Genomic DNA, 21,268 nt, shown 5'->3' on the forward strand with positions numbered 1-21,268 from the left:
TCTGGCCATGGCTCTCACGGATGCGCTAGAACCAAAGGCAGTGGACTGGGACAAGAGCTCCCACATGTGTGTGGTTTGAGACCACCCATTTCCAGTGCTGAGCAAGAAGCCTGGCACCTGACCGGAATCAATGTGTGTCAGCAATGGTCAGGGGCGAGTATGCAGATGTTACTTAGGGCCTTGCCACCGCTTGCTCCTCACCACTGTTCTCAGGGCCCCAATATCTGAACCGCACCCTAAGTCCCTCTGTGCAAATTCCAGCCTCCCACAAGGACCTGTGTCTTCGAACATTTTGTGCTACAGTAACAGAAAACCTAAGACTGGGTAATTTAGAAAGAACAGAAGTTTATTTCTCCCATTTCTGCAAGCTGGGAGGTCCGAGAACATGGAGAGGGCTTTCCTACTGTGTCCTCACATGATGGACAGCCGAAGCGAAAGAAGGGATGGGGCCGGCGCTGTGGCATAGCGGGTGGAGCTGCCGCCTGCAGTGCTAGCATCCCATATGGGTGCCGGTTTGAGACCCAGCTGCTCCACTTCTGATCCAGCTCTCTGCTATCGCCTGGGAAAGCAGTGGAAGATGGCCCAAGTCCTTGGGCCCCTGCACTTGTGTGGGAGACCGGGAAGAGGCTCCTGGCTCCTGGCTTCGGATCTGTGCAGCTCAGGCCATTGCGGCCAACTGGGGAGTGAACCATTGGATGGAAGACCTCTCTCTCTGCCTCTCCTTCTCTCTTTGTGTAACTCTGACTTTCAAATAAATAAATAATTTTTTTGAAAGGAGGCAAGAATGGATAAACTCCCTGTGTAAGGGTGCCTTACTCCATTCATGAGGTCAGGTGCCTTTATGGCCTAGTCAGCTCTTGGGTGTATCTCAACAATTGGACTCACGGTTTCTGAGATGCTCAGTGTTATCTCAATGGCTAGGTCCGTTCCTAGCCCCAAAGTGCAATCTACCTGTGTACACATACTGATCTTATTTAGCCCACCTGTTAAGAAAAGCAAAGGGCTTGGCTAAGCTCACACTGCTGTAAACAGTGGGGTGGAGACTTGTGCCCAGAAGATCAGAGTCCAGAGCATTGAATGTTGCCAGTTTGTGTAATGAGAAATCCATCCAAGGAAAACTGCAAATGTATCAAAAGAAAACAATGAGTACACTGAGATAGGCACTGCTCTTGGGAATAAGCAATGATGTCCTCCTAAGATATTTTATCTTATTTATTTGGAAATATAACTCTCTGAATGTTGATTGATAGGACTGATCAAATTCTATATTTTTTAACAAATAGTCTGGTCTCAGGTGAGAAGATGAAGAAAACATCAGATAAAAGGAAAGATGGGGAAAATATCAGACAAATGTCTGAGCCTTGCCCAGAGTGCTAGGGATTCAGCCTACTTCTGTCTAGATCTACCATCCTGCTTGTCTCTAATCTCTCCTGGCACACGGCCCCCAGGACACAGGCTGGTTCACAGCAGATTCTCCAAGTGCTCCCGAGGAAGCTTTTCGTGCTAAGTTTACTCGGGCTTCAGGAAGGTTGACGGTTCCCCAGTTCTACCTGAATGTGGATTTACTCCACCCGTGGGTGTCCACCTTCCTGTACAGCTTCTCATCTGATCTCCAGAAAACAAGCTGTGGGCTCAGAGAGTAGCAGGCACCGCCGCAGCGTCTCCCACTTGTATCACCTGCCCATTTCCGTGCTTCCTCATCGTCCTCCATGGGGGCCCTTAATTTCCCTATAATGAGTTGTCATACATCCTTCTCCTTTACCACCTCATCAGCTCTGCGAGGGCTGGCCATTCCTTCCTATGCACATTTGTACACTATTAAATGTGTTTAGTGGATTAATCAATAACTGGCTCTGGTATGGGGCTTTTCCCACTAAGGATGTGCAATTAAGAATATTCTGCCATGATCTTTCTCACGTGAGGAATCTAAAAACGTTCATCTTGCGGAATAGAGAGTAGAATAGGGGTTACCAGAGGCTGGGGAGGGTAAGGGAAGTGGGGCAGGTGGGCAGAATGTGGTCACGGGTCCAAAGTTACAGTTGGAGAGGAGGAACGAGTTCTGGTGTTCTGCACTTTCGGTGGCCATCATTAACAATGTCAGGCACAAGGGCACTTCAGAAAGTCTGTGGAAATGGAGTTAAAAGATAACGCAGAAGAGGGCATTTAGCCCAGCCACGAATACCTGCATTCCACGCCAGAGTACCTGGGTTTGACTCCCAGCTCCGGTTAACGACTTCAGCTTTCTGCTACACAGAGCCTGGGAGGTAGCAGTGATGGCTCAAGTACCTGGGTTCCTGCCACCAGCCTGGGAGATCTTGTTTGCATTGCTGGCTCCTGACTTTACTTTGGAGTGAACCAATGAATGACAGCTCGCTCGCTCTCTGTCTCTCTGCTCCTCAAACAAACCGAAAATGATAATGTAAATTTCCAATGAACTTTTTGAAGTACTCTCATGTATTTCCAAACACTTACAAGAGAAGATTTGAATGTTGTCGCCATAAAGAAATGATGAATGTTTGGAGTAGGTGCTTGGCATAATGACTAAGATACCTCTTGGGACACCAGCATCCCATATCAGAGGGTTGGGGCTTGAGTTCAGCTTTTTTTTTTTTTTTTAAGATTTATTTATTTTAAAGAGTTAGAGCGAGAGCGAGAGCGAGAGCAAGAGAGAGAGAGAGAGAGAGAGTCTTCTATCTGCTGGTTCAGTTCCCAACTGGCCACAATGACCAGAGCTGGGCCAATCCAAAGCCAGGAGCCAGGAGCATAGGAGCATCCTCTGGGTCTCCCATGTGGGTGCAGGGGCCCAAGCACTTGGGCCATCTTCCGTTGCTTTCCCAGGCACATTAGCAGGGAGCTGGATCATAAGTGGAGCAGCTAGGACTCAAACTGGTGCCTATGTGGGATGCCAGCACTGCAGGCAGTAACTTAACCCACTATGCCACAGCATTGGCCCCACCAGCTCTGCTTTTAATTCCAGCTTCCCTTTAATGCACACCCTAGGAGACAGCAGTAATGGCTCAAGTACTCTGGGTCCCTGTTACCTATATGGGAAACCACGATTGAGTTCTGGACTCATTTTGGGCTGGCTCAGCTTAGCTGTTGTGGCCATTTGGGGAGTTAACCAGCAGATGGAAGAAGACCTCTCTCTCTCTCTCTGTGTGTGTGTGTGTGCACTTCCTTCTCAAATAAATAAAAAATATGAAAAACATTTAGAAAAAAATGAGAAATATTTGAAGTGATGGATATGCTAATTATCTTGATTTGATCACTACACGATTTATACATGTGTCAAAACATCATACTGTATGCTATAAATAAGTCCAATTATTATGTATCAATCAAAAAAATAAAGAATGTTCTAGGTATACCTAGAGATCTGCTGTACACCACTGCGTATGGTTAATGGTACTACACCATACAATAAACATTCTGTTAAGAAGGTATATCTCCTGTTAAGTGTGAGGCAAAAACAATACAAAATAAAGGGTTATGCCAGGTGTATCTAGAAAGGTGACCAAACTGGAAATTCAAAGACGCCTTCCATCTGGCACAGCAGCATTCGTGCACATCCCAACCCGGACTGGTGTCATCCCCCATCAAGACAATGTCTGCACCGCAGCCGACTCCCTGCCCTTGAAGAAGGCATTGTGGAGGCTGGCCTAGTTCACCTCTGCCCATCTCCTCCTCCGCCTCTCCCGCTCTGCAAGCTCCACGGAAGCCATGCCGCTCTGCTTTCAGGTCGTCCCCCGCCCAGGGGAGCTTCCTGCCTTCCCAGTGAGGAGCTCAGTGAACCTGCTCAGAAATCCTGTTCCTCCTTCACTCGGGTGCTTTCCTGAGACCGGGCCAGCTCACGTGCTTCAGTAGGACAATACAGGGAGCAAGCTGGACTCTCAGAAGGCGAAGGTCTCCCACATGCTGCAGGCTGACTCTGATTTATGGCTGTCCCGCCTGAGGGTGACTTTGGGATCCATATACGCTCTAGTTGGACTTCCGGACATGCAGTCCAGAAAGGCTCTCAACATCCCATTGGTGGACTGCTTCAGCCAGTTCGCCCCCTGCAAGTGGCAGCAGCACCATCCAGTTGTCTCCAAACTGAAACGCTCATGAGCAGGGGCCTGGCTTGGTGGTCCCCCCTCCTCTTCACCTCCATCTTGAAGATAATTCTGCCTAACAGTATGGCCCTTTGGTGGGCCTCAGGCTTGGTGGTCTTGCTCCCAATGCTCCACCCCCACTGTGAGGAAGAAGCCCTGCACAGCACCTTCCTGCTCATATCCAGGACATAATTCATGGCTCTTCAGGCTTAGCTGGCCTTTCTGGAGCATGGCTTCCTGGTCCCAGGCTCTCTTGGTTTGAGCGGGCTCTGTTCTCTTTCTTTTTGGACCATACACCACTGTGAGTTCCTCTGCTCTCTCCTGAGCTTGGCCAGTCATTCCTCCCCATCCCAGGTCTCACCCTCTGGGTCACCTTGTGGCCTCCAGAGAGCAGGATGTACAAAGGGAAGACAGCAGCCTCAGAGCTTCCTCCACAAGCCACACAATGGACACCTTCCTCAGTACCACACGGTAAACATGCTTGTCAACTGCCTCACGCTGAGGTTTTATTTCTTGGGCATCTTCTGTGTGTAAGGCCCTGTGCTAGGCATCAGGTGTTGTGCAACACAGAAATGATTCATCGACCCTTGTCCTCAAAGAGCTGCGATCTTAGGGCAGCAGTGACAGGAGCACAAATAACTAGGAATTGTGGCAAAACCTAAGTGCCATAATGGCGTTCAAAATAAAAGCCTACAGATGTTGAAAGGAGAAGCTCTTCCTAGGTTGATGAGATGAATGAATTATGCTTAATTTACGTGCTTTAAAATTAATGCTTGTATATGAGCTTTCTTTAAAGATGAGTGATGGGGACGTCTTGCTGTTCCTGGGTCATCTGAAAATGGGGCATCTTTCTTTCTAGAGCCTCACCCACCCCCACCCTGGCCCTGGTCCCTTGCTCCCAGTCACTGGGAGCCTGGAATCAAACAGGCTGCTGGGGGCTCAGGAGGAGAGGCAGGGAAGAGCAGCCACATCTGAGGCAGTCCCCCGTGGCCACACTGACAGCAGCTCAGCACTCAAGTTCCCCCCGGTCCTTCCTTTCGGACAGACTCTCAGGGGCCCTCAGGAAGCTGATGAGTCCGTGGGCCCATCTCCAAGGCAGTCTCAAATCGATACCCCTGATTGGCAAAACAGGTCCCCGTGCTATTAGGAGTGGTGACAGCTTTCAGATGGGGGCATAAACCAATTGTTAAAGACCCCTCGGCATTATTCACCAGAGTGGGAGAATTTGTTTTGGTATCCGGGAAAAACAGCGGTCGGGTAATTACATTCTGTCTCCCCTCGTCTCCTCTGACGCCTTGGCAGGAGATAATACTCCACAGTGGAAGTCCTGAACCATCCCACGGAGCTGCTATTAAACAGCTGTCACCCCCCTCCCCAGGACTGGATGCCGTTCTCAGCAGGAAGAACGGCTCCCTGTGTGTTAACCGCATCAGTCCGGGCAGCAGGAGACGGCTTGCCGGAGCTGGAAGCGGTGCATTAGAGCGTGGGAAACACTGCGCAAGCAGGCGAGAGGCCCGGCTCTGGTTTTGACTCAGCCATGACTTGCTGTGTGACCTTGGGTAAGTCACTGAATCTCTCTGGTGCCTTCCTCTCCGAAGCTGTAAAGTGAGGAGGCTGGGATAGGTGATCCCCGTGGGATCTGCTATTTAAGGTCACTGTGCAGCCTCTTTTTCTTCAGGGCATGGGTTGGAAACTCTCAGAGCTGATTGGCCACAGGCTCCTTGTATAAAGTGGCCTATTATCCACTGCCTGTTTGGAGACATTGGGCCCTTTGCTCATCATTGACCTAAGGCCCAAGGAGATTGTCTGCCTTTGAAACAAACGATCATTTGCCTGTCCTTTCCTACACTTCACTGTTCCTCATTAGCCATCGCAGACCCCTGACCTGCTAGGAGGAATGGGAAACTAGGGAGATAAAGATGGAGAAAGGACCCAAGGACCTGGCTAGTAAAATAGGAAGTGGGAAGAGGGCAGGGAATGGAGGGGAAACAAAGAGAGGAAGACTTGCCCCAAGGCAGGGTGGAAGGGGAGGGAAAGGCAGGAGTCAGGCACCTGCTAGCAGGCAGTGATGGCGGTGGTGCTGGTGCGGGGTGGGGGGTGGGAGGGGAATTGACGAGAATAGAAGGGAAGAGGGGCAGAATTGGAGAAAGAGCTATTGCAAGGAAGAAAGGGGGCCCAATATTGGAAGAAAAACAGGAAGTTATATAAATAAGTGCTGCAATTTCAAGGAACCCCTCCCTCCTTCCCTCCCTCTCTTCCTCCCTCTCTCCTCCCTCCCTTTTTGCCTCCCTCCCTCTTTGTCTCCCTCTCTCCCTCCAACAAACAATTATCAGCAACCCACAATCTGACACACAATATTCAACACCCATATTCTAGGTGCTAAAGAGGCAAACATGAATAAAACATGGTCCTTGCAAGCCACTGGTTGACAGTACATGAGAAGCAGGCAGTGTATAATGTGTGTAAAAGGTGTGGAAAACAATCCCATAGCGGGGCTGTGCATAGTCAGGAGGATGGATCAAGCCTGCTGGGGAGAGGAAGGGGCTCAGGAGACGTGGAATTCCTGGGCTTTTCTATTCATCTGCAACTCACTCTCTGGAGCTTGGCTGTGTTATCCTCCTCCCAGGGGCCACTTCCTCCTGCACGGCTCCACAGCCCCTGACCCAGCGTTATCTACATTATTTATCTCACTGTATTGTAACTCCTCCCTCACTGGGTTGAGCTATTTATGGAAAGGAAACATGCTTTAATTGCCTCTGGTTAGATTGTCTGGGACCTAGCACAGTGTCAACAAATAGCCAGATACAAAAAAACACCCCTTGATAAACAAACAAAAATAACAGCATTGAACAAAGTGTGGGCCATGCATAATTCCTCTTCTGCTGACACGGGTTACTACTACAAGTAACTACCTACCCAGGAGTTCCCTCGCATCCCTACCACTTTGTATGAAAGAAGGGGAAGCTGATTCTCTGAATGCATTTATCAGTACTCATGTCTGGCCTGGCCTGGCCTGGCCTGTCTTCCTTTTCCATTTTCTTTCCCTTCCCTTTCCTTTGTACCTGAGTCCTCCACTTTCCAAGGGTCCTTGGGAGGGCTGGATTAACCTCATTTTCCTTCTAAAAATGGCTGTCTACAACCCCTTCCTAGGAATGTGGGGTCTCAGGAATCTATTCTCAGGCAGAGCCTGAGGTCCACACTACGGAATCAACCCGGGGGCTCCTGGGAATGTCTTCCTTGTGAGCACAGGATCACTTTGGCCCTTCATCCAGGACTGCTGGGTTCTCTCCTGGGTAACAGCACATGCAGGGCATGGGAGCCACGCCCCTTTCCATGGAGTGGTATGTCTCTGCTGTTACACCACCCAGTCCCAAAGAGCTGTGTCTCTTGACTGAAAAGTGCAGATGCAAATCCACTGGCCTCATCTCTTACACCCGTGTGAAGCTTTCACTTGTTCTGAGATGCGTCTCTAGTTATGCAAGCTTGCTGGACTCAAAGGGCAGGACTACACAGTTGTCTGGCGTGCAGTTGGCTTGGCCTCCTTACAGGTTGCTCGGTCTATTTTTCTCAGGGAATTGTGTCTTTTAATCTTTGTACACACGCACAGGGGCCTCGTGATGGACACATTTTTAAAATCCAAACAAATAACTCTTTAATTCATCATTCCTCCTGCTGAAAGCAGGATTCTTGGAAAGCTGGTACAACTTGAGTCAACAATTCAGGCGCTTTTGTCTCTTCAGAAAAGTTATTAAGAAGTGTACTGAGGAGTTCAGACTGCAACCTGTGAAAGGCACGAGGCGAGTATAAAACCTTATCTGGAGAGTGGGGTGATGCTGGCATGAAGTCGTACCTGTCCCCTATGAGGCTTCCTTCTGCCTCCCATTTTGGGAGTGAGATTATGAAACTCTCCAGCGGTCTCGCTGAAATAAATCTTAGGCCTTGAACATGTCACCCACCCTCCAAGTCTCTCATTCTTATGGGCTATAAACACAGATTCAGAATGGGAAAGACGCTGCTGTAAGAAGTGCTCATGGGTGGCCGGTGCCGCGGCTCAATAGGCTAATCCTCCACCTGCGGCACTGGCACCCTGGTTCTAGCCCTGGTTGGGGCGTCAGATTCTGTCCCTGTTGCCCCTCTTCCAGGCCAGCTCTCTGCTGTGGCCCGGGAGTGCAGTGGAGGAAGGCCCAGGTCCTTGGGCCCTGCACCCGCATGGGAGATCAGGAGAGGCACCTGGCCATTGAGGGGTGAACCAACGGAAAAAGGAAGACCTTTCTCTCTGTCTCTCTCTCTCTCATTGTCCACTCTGCCTGTCAAAAAAAAAAAAAAAAAAAAAAAAAAGAAGTGCTCATGGGTGCCGCTAGGGGAATGGGGAGGTTTAAGTGAGCTTTGGGATGGTCCTTGGTGAACAGACGGGATTCGGATGAGCAGGACTGCCATCTCGGCCTGTTCACTGACCTGGCTGGGCTTCTGCGAGAGGTCATGGGGAAGGGTGAGCAGGTAGGTTGAGGCCAGGCAAAGAAGGCCTGGCTGGAAGGCCTTTGAGCTTTACTCTGTTGGTGATAGGACCCTCGAGAAGGAAAAGACCTAAGTGGTGCTTCCAAACAATAAATCTGGCTATAACAACACAGGCTGGATCCTGTCTTAGTTATTCATCTTTTGCCAGGGCAGAATACAGTATAAGCAAAAAAAAAAAAGTTTTACATATAATTCTATGGGCTCTAAACCTGACCAATGACTAAAATTTATACCCCAAAGGAGTGGGTATTTGATGGAATATCTTACAACTTCAAAATATTTTGAGTCTGTCACTCATCATAATTGTTTAAGATCTTTAAAAAGAGGCAATGATACCTGTCTCCAGTGATTAGCTACAGGCATAGATGTACAGCTGTAGTCAGGAGATGTGAAATATGATCATGTTATCATAATTATGACAATTATGATTCAAAATATAATATTCGGATATCATCTGAGGTAGCTTGCTTTTCTTTCTCCTTCGTCTTTCCCTTCCAGTCTAGTTTTCTACCTCTCACAAAAAGGAAGGACAAAGTAGAGGAGTGAATGAGTTAATTGATAAGCAAAAAGACAAAGACATCTAGAATCTGGGAGAGAAACACCAGTGGGAGGCTGAGGGTAGGGAGATGCAGGGAAAGGTTATCCATGAAATGACAAAACAGCTGAGATGGAAAATGATCTGTCTGCATTTGTTTATTATCAAACAGAGTGAACAAGTGAAATGACTTGAATGAGTGGATGCTTTGGGATTATAGTCACAGATAAAGGAACGGGGAGAAAGTAATGGAGAGAAAAGGTCACATCAGGGGCCAATGACAGAGAATGGCAGGAGGACAGCCCTCACACATTGGTATGTACACATGTACTGTGGACATACTAGAGAGAATGTACACAAGTGATCAGGTGTGAATTTGTTTCTGTGCATGAAACAATGAAGACACAGGTCCCAAGAGAGTAAGAAGGAGCACACAGACCATCTCTTTGTAACTTTCTACATTCTACTTCAATTCACATAAATGTAATTCTAGGAATTCCTTACCCCATGCTCATGCCCAAGTCTAGAGGACTGAGGCGCTGAGCCACTGGAGGGGTCTCCTCTACCTCTGGGCAATGGGGTACAAAGGGCTAGCATGCTTGCCAGCCCTCCCAGGGACAAATTGGCCCTCTCTCCAGGACTGTCCTGCTGTTGTTCCCACCCACAGCAGCTTGCGTGGTTCTCAACTATAAGCCTACAATAGTCTACAATGGCAGATAGGCTGCCTTCCTGGTCCTGGATTTGGGCTGCCTGTTCCTATACAGCACTGGGGAGCAGATCAGAGCCATGGTGCTGCTTTCATTAAGTTTCACAAATAATTGAGATGATCACTCATAAAAGTGAAAGAAAGTTGAGGTGTTCAAACTCTCTGGGCCTTTTAAGACAATGGACGTATTACATCCCTGTGAATTTTCAGGAAGAAGCCTCTCATTAAAGCTTATTGCCTTTCGGCTGCCATTGGCCAGCCCTCCTGCTTGTCCTTCCTGTTAATCAGAGCAGAAAAAAAGGCATCTGAGTGGGGTTACAGTCTCCTGGTGCCAGTGTCCATCTTCCGGCAGACTCCCCCAGTGAGCTCGGGAGGATCCCAGGCTGCCATGATGGCCCCACACCTCCCACGCATGGGACTTGGAATCTAGAAAGGATATTACAGTCTTGTTCTTGAAGGAACTGATAAGACCTGGTTCTACCAGTTGCATGAATGATTAATGAGAGGTAATTAGTCAAAGTTTGTTAATCATTTTATAGACACAAAATGCTGAATAAGTGCTAAGAGAAGACACAGAAGCAGCAAAAGCCAAACGCTTCTACATGCACCTAGAGATGCTGATCACAGACTTCCAGAATGTTGGAGCCAGGGGAAGAAGAGACCTCAGAGACCATGTGCTCTGTGGTTTGCAAACTGCATGAAGGACCTTCTGGGCAGCTGCCCAGCCACTATCTTCTAGTGTTTCCTCCCAAACCAAACTGCAACAAGAAGGGCAAAATGAAGTTCCACAAAGACCATGCTCTCAGCAAACTTGAAAACAGAGAAGGCCAAAACTTTAAAATAACTGTAAATAAAAGGAGAAAAATTCTCAAAACCCAGCAGCTCACTCTCTAAGCTCCCAGGCTATGTCTATCAGCTAGCAAAAGGCTCTCTCCCTCCTTGCACAAAGGTCCTCCACTCTGGAAGACTTTAATGTATAGTTCCCATTGCTACTGATACGAAGAACAATGTCCAGGTGCTTGGGAAGAAAGGAAACAAAACACCTCCATACCTTTAGATAAAGGTTTAGACCATCCTCCCCCACCTCGACCAACCAACCAGTCAACCCATCATCCATCCACCAAATCAGCAGTCAACTAACCATCCAACCAACCTGTCAACCAAACCAGCAACAAGATAAATTCTGTTGTTGGGGAAATTTAAGACTTTAGACCAAAACACTTTAAAATCAAATATTCAGTGAGTCACTCTGACCTGATATGCCAGTTTTAGGAACTTTCCTGCCTGATTTAGGAGCCTAGGTTCCACTGCTAGTCTTCAGTGTCATCTTGGGATACTGTCCAATGTCTACCCACTATACTCTGCACAAGAGGACACCTTGCCCTCTGGCGCTGCACCAATCAGAAGCCAGGAGCCAGGTGCTTCTTCCTGGTCTCCCATGCGGGTGCAGGGGCCCAAGCACTTGGGCCATCCTCCACTACCCTCCCGGACCACAGCAGAGAGCTGGACTGGAAGAGGAGCAACCAGGACTAGAACTGGAGCCCATATGGGATGCTGGCGCCGCAGGCGGAGGATTAACCAAGTGAGCCATGGCACTGGCCCTGGTCTACTTTTTCTTGATGACAAATACCTAGTAAGAGATGCAAACACCACTAGGTCAACAGTACCACAGTAAGCTCTTTTGAAATAGGCAGGAGTGGAACTAACCTAGTTTGATTTTCTACTAGGTTTCAGGAACTGTAAGTGTTTGTGTGTGTTGGGGGGGGGGGCACACATTTAATTCTTACATAGACCCTGGGGTAGTTATCACTATCTTCATCTCACACACAAATTATCTAGTACTGTCTGATACAATGGACACAAAGCATCCAAATGAGTTAGGATTCAAATCCTTGTTTTTCTTATTCACTGCCCAAACTGCTGTGCCCCCTGCTTTTTTTTCTGTTGCCATCTTTTTGGCCGTTTTTGGCCATTTCACTCATGACCCCTATCAGAGAAACAGAGAGAGGAGGTAGGGTTGGAATGTTTGAATTCTACTATCAGTTGTTTCAGGGAGATGGAGTGTAGGAGAGGTGGTAGATTGGAACCAATGTCTAAAGTGACATTTCCTTTATCATCTCTGGGATTAATTCATCTGAGTCCACCCTTTTTGCCTTACAGTCACTGATTTTAAGGAATGGCTCCAAAGGGTCTTGAGCAATCCAAGGAGAAAGCAACTTCCCATGCTTTGAGTTCATTACCAGTTGGAGCACTGGTCTCATTAATAACTGGACCTTAATTCTCCACATTCAATGAAACTTCCATTACTCTAAATAACAATTTTTCTAATTACCCAGGCAGAGTGGCAATTGCATATTGAATACTAAGGATGATTTAAAACTAATAAATACTTTTGGAAATTCCTTGAACATTTTAATGAATTAAAAGTTATGAAATATTTATAAGCACTAACAACACCATTTAGTACCATTAATAAAATAAATACATTAGTCAGAGAATGAAATTCATTACTATTTTACTACTAGACATTGATGTCAATGACTGAATATTGCACCAAATTACTTGTAAAATAGACCTATTATTTGAGTGTGATTAATCTTTTCAATTATTTCTTTTATGTAGTTGTAATTTGGAAGTAATTTTCTTCTGGGAGTACAATGACCTCAGCACACTCATTTCTTATTTATTTATATTTGAAAACCTTTTGTGTGTGCCCTCATTTCCAGAATTCCAGTGGCCAAATATTTAAAACAGTCACCCAAACAGTCTTGATTGCTGCTAAGCACTCTGCAGGGCATTTTTAATTGGTATTATTAGTGATTATGAATTAGCCATTCCAAATAAGTAAATTTCTGGGCAAATTCTGGGGAGGAGAGGTCACCAAAAGTCCTTCCTGGTTCTACTGCTCAGGTCTGGTTGTTTTGGATTCCAGTCTGCCTGGAGGAAGGAGGAGGGCTCAGTATGCCAGTGGACACTGTGGCTCATCCCAACCCACAACCACGGCCACAGGATTACACGGTGTCACCCCTTTGTGGCACAAAGAACTCTGTGCACCCTGTCCCGAAGACAGAAAATGATTTCATCAGGGGTAAAAGCACAGATTGAGTGGGGAAGAGAAGCAGCCATTGTCTGTATCAGAAAGAAGACCTGGACTATCAGAGTCACTGCTGGAAATGTGGTAACCTCTCCCTGCAACCCACTGCTTAGACAAAGTGCAGATGGAAAGTGAAAGGTGGGTATGATTCTGTGATATCCTGGGATAGTGGTGCAGAATTATTCAGCTGTGGTTCCAATAAGGAGATTCAGCTTAGTCAAGGGACACACACACACACACACACAACAGAGAGAGAGAGAAAGAGAGAGAGACAGAGACAGAGAGACAGAGAGGTGGAGATAGTATTTATCAGGCCAGGCACTGTGCTAGGGGCTCTGCACACATCTTTTTTAATTTCTAAAAACTCCCTGTAAGTATGTATCAGTAGCCTATTTACTAATGAGAAAACAAAACTCATAGATTTAGGAAACTCCTTCAACTTAAAAAATTGATAAGCATTGGAGCTGGAATACCACACTCATTCAGCCAGATTTTAAAGCCCACACTTTGTCTACTACATGAGAATGAGCAAACCTTTATTGAGTGCGTGCCATGGAAAATACACTCTTAGTTGTTAATTGGGCTACAGAGATAAAGAAAAGACAGTCTTTGATGCTAGGACTTAGCATCTACTGAGTAAGTCAGATAAACAGCTGTAGAGAAGGAGAGAGTCCTAGAAGAGATATATATATAGAAACATCATTCTGAATGGCGGCTTCTCAGGGAAAATAGAATTTGGGCTGAGATTTGAATGAAGCATGGGACTTTGAAACATCGTGCACCTCAAGGGGCCCAAATGGAAAGGAAGCCCGAGCTGGGGAGGTGTGTTTGGAGGAAGAGCAACAGATCTCAGTGGTTGGATGAAACCATCCTTTTAATGCTCATCTTTTTGAAGGTTCATTTCACAGATAAATTAAGGGCCGGGAACAGGGAGTTAAGAAGAGGGTTTGGAAATTGGAGCTTGCCATCCTCAGCCGGAGTTAAGCACAGGCGTGAGTGAGGATACCCAGGTTGTGACTGCCATTTCTTCCCAGCCTTCACTTCCAAGCAACGTCCCTTAAAGTGACTGAACCGCACGGTGGGTAACACCACTCAGGTTGGCCTGCATGGCTCTCATCACCCACTTGGCTTTTGGCCACTAATCAACATTACACAGCTTTGCAGGAGGCATCCCAGGGGTGGGTCTGTTTCCACGAATGGTTGTTTTTCCATGAGAAAGTGAGCAGCTCAAGGGAACAGCTTAGGTTTAAAAAGGCTTCATCAGGCACGGTGAGGCCCAGAGACGTGAGGTGGCCCATAGCACCATCCACATTCCACAACGCAGCTCCAGCAGCCATCTTCTTGTTGACCCTCACAATGAGGTCAAATCCAGGACAACCACTAACCAAGGGCTATCCCTATCTTAAACTAAAAAGCAGATATTTCTTGGGAAAGCCTGTGATATCCTTTCTGATCCAAAGAATTACCTTCCCTATATTAAGGGGAGGAGAGAGGCCTTAAATCTGGAGTTTTCTGGGCAGCTCAGTGCTCGTTCTGTGCTTCTTTTGAGAAATGAACTTTAGAATTTGGAGGAAATTTGGAAGAAGACATATCTGTGAATGGAGCATTTACTCCACACCTCTGGTGCAAATCAAACACAAGTCAGGAATGCCCTCTAGGGAGCAATTTCTGTGCAAAGCGGAGTGCAGCTCTTAAAGCCACCACACCAAAATTCAGTCCTAAGACAGACACAATTTCATAGTAGTGTCAGGATGTGCTCGGCTTGGTGTCTCCTTGGTACGTGTCTGTTGAATGAACGGGCGGGTAGATGGGTGTGCCGCATAAAGAGGGTTTTCTACTGGCATTCCACAAGCAGAGTGCCACTGTAATCTCCACTTACAGGCACAGACCGAGGGTCCCGCTGGGGCACTACTTGCCGTTGGAACAGGAAATGCCAGCTGGGGCCAGGCTGCCAAGAGCCCATGAAGTAATCCTTCATTTTACCCAGCTGGATTCTGAGACTACTCTGGATAATGATTGGTTCCACATGGCTGGTCAAGGATTACACTCTGTTTGGCATCTCTCATTTCTTCTTGTTCTCTCTCAGCCTCAAAGGGAGATGTCCCACTGCCCATCACTGTCTTAGGTGGAATAGGAGAGAGAAGGGACGTGTCTGGGATATGCTACCCCTTTTGTACTGGGAATACTCTAACTTCATACCCAGCATCTCAAGACCAGGGCCCAGCTGGACAAGAATTTGCCCTGTGAAAATGGCCCATATTCAAAGTAGAATAGTTGTGCTTAGTCTGAATATTTTAAAGAAGGTGGAGTTAACGTAATTATTTTTGGCTTTCACTTTTTAAGTGAATCACAGGATCAAACATATTGATGAACAGGTGAGCTGAAAATCAGACTGTGGCTCCCAATCGGTAGTTCTCAAACTGTATCTCACAAAGCCCTGCTGTGGGAAAATGTGAAGTGAGTGCAGCAATGGGTTCTGGGCTCCCCATCCTCACTTCTTTAAGGCAGTCTTTAAGGAGTCTTCAGAAATTCATGGAAAATTCATATCATGAAAAAACTACATGGATTACAAAATTCTTTTGGTACCAACATCTATTTCATTCCATTTTTTCATGTGCTTTTTGAAGTCTCCTGGTACTTGTATAATTTTATATCCTTGACTGCTACATAAGACTCTGTATTATGTGTATAACCTCTAAACACCCCCGTTTTGGTTCCAGAGAGGGGCTGAAAGTGCATCTCCAATCTTGGGAACACGCACACCAAGGCTTTAGTGGTCGTGGCACTGCATTGGACACGGTGGGTTCTTCCCTCTTCTGCAGCCACAGAAGTCAGTGAAACCACTCCTTATGGGGAATCCTAGGATTATGACGCCCTCTGTGATGGAAGATGGATCAGAGGTAATGTGTATGGCAGCACTTCACTAGCATAAGGGACCAAATTACTTCTTGTTGAGAAATCTGTTAGGTGAGCTGCATGTGGGCCTGGCAAATCTCAGATGTGGTTCTTACAGGTTCATGAAAGAGAAAGGAAACTATGGCTGTCTGTGATAACACACATTTGTGCTCACACAGGTCACTCAAAGCTCCTTGTTTTTATGCTGGCCAGCAGGCAGTGGTCCATCTCAGCTGCCTTTGATCAACTTGTTCAAGCAAAGGGAAATACTGAATTGGTCTCTTAGAAAAACTGAGGACTTGACAACCACAGGAGGGATGGTCAGAAATTTAGTACGCTGTTTTTCAAGGAAAAATTGTGTCATTAATCATCACATTTCCATGTGGTGCGGGAGGCAGCGGAGACACCTGCTGGGGTCCCTTGCCTTCGACAGAAGGCATCAATGGGTGATAGACAGGAGCATAGATTCCAATATCAGCTGTGAGATATCACTCAGATCTCTGTGTCCTGATTACCACATCCATACAGTGAGATGGTGGCAACTATATATACCTCATACCACTGCTACAAAGATGAAGTGAGTTAATCAGAGCAGGTTTGGGCCATGGAAGGACTGGAGAGGGTTTGCGGTGACACGCACTATCATGAGCTGCTCAGAGGCATACTGACTATTTCAGGTCTTTCTGAAGAAGCCAGTCTTGCTCATTCTGGCTTTGTTTCTCCATCAGCATCCCTGAACCTGTGGGGTCTTGATGAGTGTTCTGCATGATCCCATTGCTCCGAGCTGTCTGCTGAAGAAAGTTTTTGTGAATGGACTCAGGGTTCCCGGGGAGCCCAGGCACATGTGTCTCTGGGGCTGACATTCCTTCCGTATGTGTTGAAGTACAAACTTCTTTTTCACTGGATTTTCAGGGAAAAACCTATTCCAAAGCAATTTCCACTCACAGCTACTTTCTTTTTGGAAGGAGTAGGGTAATAGCCCAAAGCTATACAAGCAGAAGCAGCATTTATCAATTGATTGATTAACCAATCAGTCAGCAAGTATTTATGTGATGTTGCCTTATGTGTTTAGCACTGTGCTAACTGCTCCCTGGAGAAATAAGAGAAATATAAAACAAGATCCCAAACCTCAAGTAAGGGTCTCAGGATGACTAATTGGGAACTGACCATAAGACAGTTGCTAAATTTAGATGCACAGAGCCACATCTTCCCAAGCAGAATTTCTGTAGTGCAAATGAAGTTTCTTGACCACAGCAAATGAATGAGGTGGTCCCACTGAGACCCCATATTTCATAATCTTCTGATGTGAGGACTGATAGAAGTTACACCTCAAGAAAGTGCCATAAGGAAAGGAGATATGGGGAGAATTGTCTGGTAATGTATATAAGATGGGCATGCTGTCAGGGAGACCAGCTGGTTGCTGCCAAAGTCCAAGTCTTCACGTATGAATAATATCAGAAGAATAAGGCACATGGCTAAGAAACTGAAGTCATAAGAGTGAATTCTAGAGACAGTATTGGATAGGCTCCCAGGCAGCAATGAGTCCAGGTTTAAAGGTTCTGGGAATTTGGGAGTAGGGAGAAGAGGAGTGGAAGAGTCAAAGATGATTCTAATGTTTTCAATAATAAATAAAACCTCAGTCTCTGTACATTCCCTAGAATCAGTAGAGTGTGGTTGACAGAAATGCTGGGTTTGTGGTCTGCTCAACTGGGGACAGATTTTGGCTCCATCTTTATCTTTCAGTAGCTGGTCAACTTCAGTGAGTTTAGAAATTTTCTGTAAGCTTCAGTTCTACCATCTGTAAAATAAGGATGACAGTCACTGCTTTATAGCAGAATTGCAAAGCTTGTGTGAGATACCAAATGCAACCAGGTGAACACTTGTATTTGCACATAATGAGTGATCCATCAACATTAGCTTTGACTGGGGCTATGAGCTCCCATGAACTGAGCATCTACTGAGTGTTACTGTGATAGGTGTAAGGATTTGAAGAGATCAAGAGGCATGTTTCTATAACACTCACAGATAGATACTGTCTCTCTGCAGGGAGAATTGTTCTAGCATTCTCTAGAAGACTTCCCCAGATGAACTAATTGGCGCCTTTCTTCATATGGACCAAGGAAGAGCTGTAGAGTTCTCCAGTTGTGTTTTTCCTCATGTTCTATATGTGTCTTTTCATGAGAGGACTGAATTGCTCTCACAAATAGACCAGGTACCCTACAGACCTATCTGTTATGCTGGCTAGAATGTCATCAGCTAGCATGTTCACCATTCAAAGACATCACATCTTCCCCCTTTTATCTTTGCCTTCATAACCTAACCATAGCATTGGCCCCAGCAAACACAGATACTTACTTATATAAAATAGACCTTGAGTATTTCTACAACAACAGCAATGACAAAAACCAAAGAAACTCCTTCTCTTTAAATATGTAAGTGTAGTTTCAGGATGCTTTCTATCATTGGAACTTTCCTATATCAACTGATGTTGCCTGAATTTGTTCTGCTATGGGAGGGTGCTATGGTTTGGATGTGATTTGCCCCAAGAGAGTCATGTGTTGGAAGCCTGGTCCATAATATGGTGGCATTAAGAAGTGGTGGAACCTTTAAATGGTGGGGCTTAGTGGAAGATAATTAGGTTCCTGGAGGAGCTGCCCTTGGAAGGGATTAATGCTGGTCTTGTGGGATGAGTTTGTTCTTGAAAGGAGGAACTGTTATAAAAGAGCAAGACTGGTCCTTCCCTGGTCTCTGGCTTCCTCCCTCACTTGTTTCTGGCAGGGTGATGGCATCTGCTGAGGTGTTTACCAGAGGCCAAATCAACAGAGTCACCCGATCCTGGTCTTTTTAGCCTTCAAAACTATAAGGTCAACGAATTACTTTTCTTTGTAAGGTACCCAGCTTCAGGTTTTTTGTTATGGCAACAGAAAGCAGGCTTACACAGAAGAAGAGCTGGCAATTTTAAGAAAATTCTGAAGTTAATTTGTTCTTCTGTGATTGCTTTCTTACACATTCCACCAACTCCTCCACACTCTTTGGTGGCTACAGGTGGTCTGAGCAAGAGAAGGAGTCGGGAGGGACATCTGCTTTCCCATGGAGACCATCTGTTCTTGGAACTGCAGCCTCTGAAGGAAGCTGGCCAGGCCATGTGGATTTCCCCAGGCCACCTTCCCTAGGGATTCAGTGGGAGACTTGTCTTCTTTCTCTTGTAAGAAGGTATCCAGCTGACAGAAACTTTCTGGATCATCAGAGAAAGGTTAAGGAGGTCAACCATACTGGTTTCATTGAGGGTAGAGAAGACAAGAAACAGCCCCTTCAATTGTGCAACAGACTCACTACAAATGCAGCAAAAGCTACAAGAATTTTGTAGGTGAGATGGGGAGCTGCATGGTAATGGGGGAAACATCTGTGCCATTAGTTAGATCCTTGACTTGAATCTGTAAAGAATTCTCGTAGGTAAGACAATTTTGTAGTAGTAGTGCTAGACCAGATAGCTGGTGTTTTCTGGTCTCTTACTCCTGTTTCCTGATGTTGTTCTAGTGAGATGAGGCCAATTCTGGGAACTGAATCCTCCCTCGTATTAACTGGTTCCCTCTCAACAGATGCCTCTTTTGGACAGCACATAGACCCCTGACATCTGTGAGGATTGATGATGTCCACAGACGTTCACAAATCCCTCACTTCATGAGTGTGGAAATAGTTGTACAAGCTCCTGGCTTGCTCCCAAACCACACGTTTCTTGTATATTGCCTCAAACCACAGGTTAGCCACATTTTCAACTTGAACTGAAGTTCAATCTATCACATTATGGTGATTTTTCTTTTCTCGCACACATAAACCAGTTTTGATTAAAACGACAAAAACGACAACAAAACACACTTTGGGAAGGTTCTTGCAAGGCTAACAATGCATAAAGAGCCATAGCAGCCTAACGATCTGGGTGGTCCCTGGAGCTCCCTACCCGAGGGAGTGACTGTCATATGGTACCTTGCAAAGGCACAAGGTTAAGAATTAGGCCTCTATGTGCAACAGATGACTGGTGTTACACGGGCCTTCATGGCCATTCATGGAAAGCCTAAATGGAGAATTTAGGCCTGGGAGTGCTCCAGACTTCTTTCCTGTCTACACTTCATTCTTAGGCCTCTCAGACCACAAAATCCATGGCACAGATGAAGAGTGGGCTTTCCAGTGAGCCTCAGTGCAGTCAGGTACAACAGAGAACAGCAGCAATGAAAGAAATTTCTTCTTTAAGTTTTGTACAGATCAAACCCATCTCTACACCCTCTCCATTGGAGAAATAATAAAGAATGCTTATAACTATAATCCTGGGCCTTCTGAAGAATCAAGAAAAGGCCAACCTCATATATCTATTTAAAAAAATCACTTTTGTCTATTTATTTGTCTATTTTAGTTTGCTTGGTTCCCTCTCCAAAGCCTCTGATGGCCAGGGTTGGGCCAGGCTGAAACCATGAGCCTGGAACTCAATTTGGGTTCCCCACGGGGTGCAGGGCCCCAGGTACTGTGTTATCACCTGCTGCCTCCCAGGATATGCATTAGTAGGAAGATGGAGTAGGAAGCAGAGAAAGGACATGAACTCAGAACTCCGACATGGGATGTGAACATTCCAGTAGCATCTTTTTTTTTTTTTTTTGGACAGGCAGAGTTAGACAGTGAAAGAGAGAGAGACAGAGAGAAAGGTCCTCCTTTTTCTGCTGGTTCACCCCCAAAATGGCCGCCACAGCTGGCGCGCTGCGCCGATGCGAAGCCAGGAGCCAGATGCTTCTCCTGGTCTCCCATGCGGGTGCAGGGCCCAAGGACTTGGGCCATCCTCCACTGCCTTCCCGTGCCACAGCAGAGAGCTGGCCTGGAAGAGGAGCAACCGGGACAGAATCCAGCGCCCCAACCAGGACTAGAACCCGGGATGCTGGCGCCGCAGGTGGAGGATTAGCCAAGTGAGCCACGGCACCAGCCCCAGTAGCATCTTAAGTGTGGCATCTTAACTGCTGTATCAAACACCTACTCCAACCTCACAAATCTGTTGAGGATCTACTTCATCTTCACAGCAATCAGTTTTAAGGCAAAGTTTGGAAGGAGGGGGAAAGCTTATCAAAAATCAGCACAGACATAATTATTATGATGGAGTACTGTGTTTAATTCAGAGTTTCCTAGCAGCAAAGGCAAAAAGGAAAATAACTTTGTTCTCCAGGAAAGATAGGGAGATACAATTTTATGACAATCAATATTAAAATAAATTTATAATGTGGGACTTTCTACAAAAGGAACTATACCCTAAAGGATTTTACAAAATAAAATAAAAATTTTATATATAACTATTTCCTATGTTGTCCCTAAATAATAACCTAAATAAAATCAGTAATAGTACTTAACTGAAAATTGTACCTCAGGAAAAAAAAAAGTTAAGCAATGATCACCAT

General features: G+C 46.1%; 1 protein-coding gene across 1 annotated transcript in view; it reads right to left on the reverse strand.

Annotated features, from left to right (window-relative positions):
* Positions 1-21,268, reverse strand: part of ALK (ALK receptor tyrosine kinase) — a 761,992-nt gene that overhangs the window by 147,107 nt on the left and 593,617 nt on the right. The window lies entirely within an intron of this gene.

Source organism: Lepus europaeus, chromosome 13, assembly GCF_033115175.1.
Source record: "Lepus europaeus isolate LE1 chromosome 13, mLepTim1.pri, whole genome shotgun sequence".
In the NCBI taxonomy this organism is placed as follows: domain Eukaryota; kingdom Metazoa; phylum Chordata; class Mammalia; order Lagomorpha; family Leporidae; genus Lepus; species Lepus europaeus.